We start from the raw sequence: 6,502 nt of genomic DNA, 5'->3' as shown, positions 1-6,502 counted from the left end.
CCCCCCCCCCCCCCCCCCCCCCCCCCCCCCCCCCCCCCCCCCCGCCATCTCTGCTTTATCCCCAGCACCATCTGTCACTTCCGTTGTCACCCCTGTAATCTTGACACTTCCCCAAGAAGCAGGCTATCCAGGGAGTGCCTGTTCCCTCCCTAAAGCAAAAACTGGTGGTAGGAAGGGGTGTGTGGGAGGCAACTCTCTCGTGCAATAGGGCTCTGTCATGGAGTGGTATCTCCCTGTCCTGTAAAAATGGCCAGGAACCGTCTTCCGGAGGCTTTTTGAGAGAGAGAGAGACAAGAGCTGAGCAAGGACATCTGTGAAGCTGTCAGTGCCTGCTGGTGTTGAGAGGTCGTAAGTGAGCACCACCTGCCAGGCTGCAGCTCTGCCCCGCCTCCCTCACGGGCATCGTGCCTTGCTATGGCTGCCAGCTTTAGGGAGGTCTGCCTAGGATCTTGTTTGCAATGGGTCAGAGTGGGGAGGCTGGTGGGAAGGCACTGGTGATCCAAGGGAACACGTGATAAGGGACTGACTAGGGTAGGAAAAGAGAAGGTGGCAAGAAGGAGCCTAATTACAGTGCCGATAAGATGGGAGAATGCATGGAGGCCAGGACCCCAGACCCGACTGGATGTCAGGGAGGGCTCTGGATGTTTTGTGCCCATCAGATTGTTGATGCCAGTAGCCTGCAGTTGGGTGAGACTGCAGATGCTGGTCATTGGTAAGTTTAGGCCTGAGGAGCAACCCTTGAGATGAGAAAGGGGGTGAAGCCCTCTGAGTTTTGGGCTCTAAGATGGGTGAGGTGGAGGTATGTATTTGGGGCATTAACTACCATGAATGTCTCTGTGGCTTGGGTCCAGCTACCAGAAGAAAGCAGCTGCAGGATGACAGAGCAAAGGGCCTGAGGGCTGGCTGGCCTCTGCGTCTCCCCTGCAGCCTCTCCAGCCTTTCTGCCCCGGCATTGCCAGCACAGGTCTTGGGATCCCCAGGCACAGCCCCCAAGGCACAAGCTTTCCCAGACAGCCAGATGTGGAACTGTGAAGGCAGGAGGGAAACACATCTGGCTGGGGAGGGGATATTTTCCAAGGGCAGCATGCTATCACACTAGAGTCGGAATTCTTTGCTGGAACCATCTGTATCCTCAGGACTTACATGAGGAACCATGGTTGGGAAGAGGGGGTGGAAGATAGGGCAAGGGGCATCTCGGTTGTATCTTTACTTTAATGGCCCTTTGTGGTCTTAGGGGAAATTAGATATTCTCCTCCTCAGGACATGTGGCTTCTAGGCAATTCTTGGTCCCTATCCTGGAAGCCATGTTAGAGGGGTAGAGCCAGGGGAGGAGGGAATAAGGACCTGTTTCAGATTGCTGGTGCCAGCTACTCTTTGGGGGGCCTCATGGGCTTGGGCCATCTGGGGCCCAGGATTCCAGAGAGGCTTTGGGTATGAATCCAAGTCCACATCCCAGACCTGGCTGTGGGGCCAGTGTGTGAATCTGATACTTTGCCTGGGGCTGGGCTGAATGGGGCAAGCAGCAGAATTACAGTACCCTGGCCCTGAGCCTTCACTGGCCCATGCTGGTGCCCCTGCATTTTTCCACCCCTTCCCAGCGCCGGCATCCATCCTGGGACTGGAGAGGGGGAGGGTCACCTTCACTGCCCGCCTCTCCCCATTCTAGGGTAGAGTCTCATTCACTGTGGAACACACTCTGTTTCCTTGAGTGATGTCCAGACCTGCTGCAAAGCAGTGGGGACTGTCGCTGGAGTGCCTAAGCCAAGTGGGAAAGTATGAACACATGGGTTTCCAGTGTCTTCTGAGGCCCAGAGCGTCTTTCTCATCTGCTCCATGGTGGAAAGGACTACTCCTTCTCAGACAGCACCACAAAGCCCAAGAAAGTGTTGTGTCCTAGGCGTGGGGTGAACTGCTTGGACCTAGAGACCAGTAACTGTGCTTGGTTTCTTAAAAACCTTGTTTTGACAGGAGAAGTGTGAAACAAACTATCTTATATTGCTAAATGGCAGTCCTGGTTTTCTGTGTGCATGAAAAGGGAAGAAAGTGCCCGGTGGTAAGACAGGGAAGCAGAGAGAATGGGGTATAGGGGAAGGGGCATGGGGTGGCCTTAGGCTCCTTTGGGTAGTTTTGCTCCTTAAGTCCCTTCACTTCCCAGGAGGGAGGAGGGGATGGTGGCCTTCTCCTGGGGCTTAGCTGCCATGGTGCCATCATGGTCACCGCACTGGTATACCATGCAGGTTGATCCCTGCTCATGTCTTCTCCCCAGGTTTTTGGGTTTTTTGTTGCTGTGTTAGGAGAGAGACACTTTTGTTCACAGGTTCTTTCTTGATTATGGATAGGTGAATCCTGCCTCCGTCCTTCCCTCCTGGCCCGGGAGAGCAACATTCTCCCCTGCTCCCTCCCGCACACATCTCTTTGGTTATTTCCCGTAACCTTTGACCTGGGCTTTGAGACTTGCTGTAGATTCCTGGGATGTGAGCCTAAGCCTTTCCTGGGAAAATTCCTAGGATTCCTCTCAGACTGAAGGACAGTTGCGCTATGACCACGGGTTCTGGCCAGCGGCCTCTGCTCTGGCTATTTAAGGCCCAGGCTGCTTAGAGTAGCTAGAGCTGGGGGTAGGGTGGTTTGTGCTAGGAACATGGGTGAAGAAGGCTCCCAGTGGGGCAATGACTCCAGGGTCCAGTGCTCAGCATTAATAGAGCTTCCCTAGGGCTGGGCCTCTTCTGAGGAGTGGGCTTCCTATTTGCCTGGCAGGTGTTCATACCAATGGATTCCAGGCCTGGGAGCATGGTGGAGAAGAGTTGTCTGAAGAACAAGGCCCTGGAGAACTCTTTGGAAGGCCTAGGGTGGGAAGTTGCTCTTTGTCCAGGATTCAGGAGCCAAACACCCGTACATTCGGGTACCATTTCTCTTTCCATCCCAATGACCAATGTAGTTCGGGATGTTTGACCTATTTACCCACACCTCCTTTGGCTCTTTTGGTTCAGACATTCAATAGATTTCTAATTTCTAAAGGATAAAAAAATGTTTTTGTGTGGCTGAGCTATCAGGCATGGTATCTCCCCTAAACCCACCTCTCGTCTTGGTGAAAGGAGTAGCTCCTTTTGACTGGCAATCGGGGCTGGTCCAAAAGCTCAGACATAGCATTTCCTGGTCAGGAAAATGACGTCCTAGTTATCCACTGGGCTGCATAACAGAATGCCATTCTCTACTTTGTTCTGGATGGCGGGCCTGAGCAGTTGTTATTTTTGTTGTTGACTTTGATGTGCCAAAGAAATGATGACACAGAAGCTTGGGGCCTGGCTCAGGAGCCAAAAGCTTGTTAGTGATTAGAAAGGGGATAATGGCTCTGTGGAGTTGGCCATTGTGTGTGCAGAGCTCAGAGCTGCCAACTCTCTGATCTGGAGCTTTGAGGACAGTTAGACCCCCTGAGCCAGCACCCCAGGGACCAGAAGCTGGGCCTGCTTCTCAGCAGGGTCTGAGCTGAGCTGTCTAGCTGAAGGCTTCTTCTGTGGAGCTCTGTCCTCCTGGACTCTGAGCCCCAAGAGAGGAGACATGGGTGTGCTGTCCTTTCAGCTCACTCTCCTACCAGACGCGGTGTTGGGGATTGTTAAGACATGGACCGGGTACAACCGGGTACAAACCTGGTTGTGTTGGGCCCCATGACATTCTCAATTTGTATTGCTGGCCAACCTTTAAAAATTAGGGGATTGCATGTAAAAAATCTAGATTTGTGGATTCTCTTGAAAAGTTCTTGGATTCAGCAGCATTGGGCCCTCATTCCCACAGTTGGCTGGAGTTGCAGCACCACAGTGGTTGTGGACTGAGCACAGGCTCCGCAGTTCCCCGGTGTTCCCACTTTTCCCTAGGGGACCCCACACTCAGCCAGGTCAGCAGGTCTTACAGCCAGCAGGCTGGGGAGTGATGTGGCTGGAAGCGGGGCCTTTGCTGTCATCCTGTCTCTGTTCAGATCCTGGCTTCACCCTCCTGAGCAGTTTGGTCGTGGGCAAGTTACTAAATCTCTTGGAGCCTCAGTTGTCTCATCTGTTTGATGGAGGTGAGACGGTGCGCCTACTTCACAGGGCTGATGCATGGACAAAATGACACTCAGCCGTATGTGGTAAGCTTGTGATAGCAGTTGGATAGTGTTGTCCTTGTTATGACTCTACTTTTTCCTCTTCACCCGTTGACATTACCTGCCTGGACTCTCTAGCCCTTTGAATTTAAACTGTGTTCTACTGAGCCCCTGAGGTCTGGGATCCGGTGTCCTCATTTTTTCCTTGGCAGCCATCCCAGTGCCCGGCACATGCAGCAGCTGGGCCCCGTGCGCGTGTGCCGAGTGACTGAATGACAGGGTATGGAGCCTTGGGAGAACGGGGGAGGCAGTGTGGCCAGGGGTTTGGGGCCAGAGCTTGGCTACTCTCAATTCCTGGCTCTGCCCGATTTGTTCTCTAAGCATCCATGCACCTCATTTTCCTTACCTGTAAAATGGGGATAGTAATGGTGTCTGCCACATAGGGTGGGAGGGACTATGTGGGAGCCTGTAAGCCACTTGGCTTAGTTCACACAGAGTGGACCAGGAGGTGTTGGGTCATCATTTGACATCTCTTTCTACCTTTCTTTTTTTTTTTAATTAAAGATTTTTTATTTATTTATTTGACAGACAGAGATCACAAGTAGGCAGAGCAGCAGTTAGAGAGAGAGGGAAGCAGGCTCCCCGCTGAGCAGAGAGCCCGATGCGGGCTTGATCCCAGGACCCTGAGATCATGACCTAAGCCGAAGGCAGCAGCTTAACCCACTGAGCCACGCAGGTGCCCGACATCTCTTCCTTTCTTTGGCTGTAAACACTGAGATGTTTTACTTTGCACACTCTTTCCTTCCTGTCCTTACTTTTCCTTGCTTTCTCTGTTCCTCGGCGAGTATCACTCTGGAAACCCTAGCAGTCAGGATGTTCTCATTTTCGAGTATGGGATAAATCCACTCAGCTAGCTGAGGCAGTAAAGGGCAGGTGTGGCCAGGGGTCCATGGAAAAGCCCGGAGGTGGGGCGGAAACTAGCTTTTTCTCTTCTGTGGTTTTCCTGGCACCGCCATCCTGAGCAGGCTGCAGCCTGATGCTGGCGCCCCTCATGGTTGTAAGGGGTTCACGCAGGTTTAGTCTGGGTCACTTGCTTATCCCTGAGCCAGTCATGGGATCGTGCTGATTGGCTCAGGCTATTAGGACCCACCCTTAGACAGGGAGCTGAGGTCTTACCTGCACATTGCAGGGCTTTCCACAGGGTCGGCAGGCAGCTGTCGGGAGATCTGAAGTTTCTTTCAGAGTTGTGTTAGCTGAGACATGCTGGTCATGCTTTGGGGGCTGCTGCCTCCTCCGAGGCTGGGTCAGCAGAGACACCCCGTTCAGGCACCTTGGAGTGAGCAGTGCGCCTCGGATCCCATGTTGTTGATGCCAAATATAAGATAAGAGAGGTTGGCATTAGTGAGAGTCACAGCACAGTAGAGCTAGGAAGTCAGATCAGTCTCCCAAGACCAGAGAACACCAGTCTGTCCTCCTCAGGACCAGTGGCCCTTCCTCTGTGTTTGTGCATGTGTGTGTGCACGCATGCCCTCGAGATTGACCCTCCCATGGGCCCTGAGGCTCCTGAGCAGGCATTGACTGCCCCAGGTCTGTGGTCCCTGGAGTGACAGAGTGCAGCCTGGGCAACAGTCTGGCGACAAGCACCTCCTCAGACTCCACACACTTCTCCAGAGAGAGCTGGGAGTTGTGCGGGCGAAGGCAGCCGGGGCTAGCCGAGCAAGGATAGGTGGGCTTACGTGAGACCCGCCTCGTGCTGCTCTTAGCCTTAGGAGCCTGGACCTGTGAGAGAGTGGGGAAACTCAGAAGTGGGATGGCTTCTGTTCCCGTGCAGGCCCTCTGTGGCCGAGTGCGCGCGCGCGGTTTCCAGATGCGGCAGGCTGGGTGGGTCTCGGCGGCAGGCTACAGGATGTTGGATTGCATCCTGATTGTGGCACCCTTGGAAGAAGAGGATGAATAAACACAGAGCCTTCTCTGCAAGCACGGCACGCCTGAAATTTTGGAGATTTTCAATCTCGCCTGAAAAGGAAAACACTCTAGACTGACCGTTCTGTCCTCCATTTGATCCTGAAGCTGCGACGAGCAGGTGGGACTGGGACTGCACAATGCAGCTCTGTGTGAGGTGCACAGATGCCCCCGATGCCACTGAAGGCAGCGTTCAGTGGCTTATAAATGGCGGCGTTGTGTGGCATGTTGGGCATGCTGGTGGGAGGGTGTGAGGAGCAGAGAGCCTGGCCTCCTCCAGCCTACAGCCAGCCTCGAGGAACTTACGGAAGAGTTGGAAAACCAGGATGCATAAAGAAAGGACAACACATAGCGGGAGGAAACAAGGTCACAGCCAAGGGAGGGGCGTGGGATGTGAGTATGGGCTTGGTGGGAGCAGGTGACGGGGAAAGGGAGAAAGAACTGTGGAGCTCGGAGAAAGGGGTG

Source organism: Lontra canadensis, unplaced genomic scaffold (genome assembly GCF_010015895.1).
Source record: "Lontra canadensis isolate GAN:19392208 unplaced genomic scaffold, GSC_riverotter_1.0 scaffold99, whole genome shotgun sequence".
NCBI lineage: Eukaryota > Metazoa > Chordata > Mammalia > Carnivora > Mustelidae > Lontra > Lontra canadensis.
Note: the sequence above shows the minus strand (reverse complement) of the source record.